The following is a 501-nucleotide window of genomic DNA, read 5'->3' as shown; positions in this document are numbered from 1 at the left end:
ACAAGTGCAGCATCTCTGGATCCCAGGGAAACTGACTATCCTACAAAAGCAGGCTGCAGTGATAAAGAATACGACTTAATTTTCAGCCTCAAAATTACCCTCCCTTAATTAAGTTCCACTTTGAAATGGAGGGATGACAGAATACCTGAAGAAAAACATTAATATAAATACCACTATAGTTGTATTATAAAAGACAGACCACAGCAACAACAGTGTCAAAACTGAATACATAAATAAACACAATTACAACAAGTGTCAAATCTTCTACAAATAAATAGTACTGACCAGCAGGAAGGACAGCAGTTCTCTGTGTGGTCCAGATGGGTCCAATTTTGATTGATAGTTGAGATTGTGCTGCAATTAGAATACAGAAACCATACTGAAATAAATACAAACTAATCCAAAAACCACAATAAGATGAATAACTAGATTCATAAAGTGCAAAAATACGATACATAATGGCAAATAATACATAATGAACAATACACAATAATTAAACAT

The sequence above is a fragment of the Monopterus albus genome, unplaced genomic scaffold (genome assembly GCF_001952655.1).
Source record: "Monopterus albus unplaced genomic scaffold, M_albus_1.0 scaffold143.1, whole genome shotgun sequence".
NCBI classification, from domain to species: domain Eukaryota; kingdom Metazoa; phylum Chordata; class Actinopteri; order Synbranchiformes; family Synbranchidae; genus Monopterus; species Monopterus albus.
The sequence above is the reverse complement of the archived record's forward strand: the minus strand, read 5'-3'. Positions refer to the sequence as shown.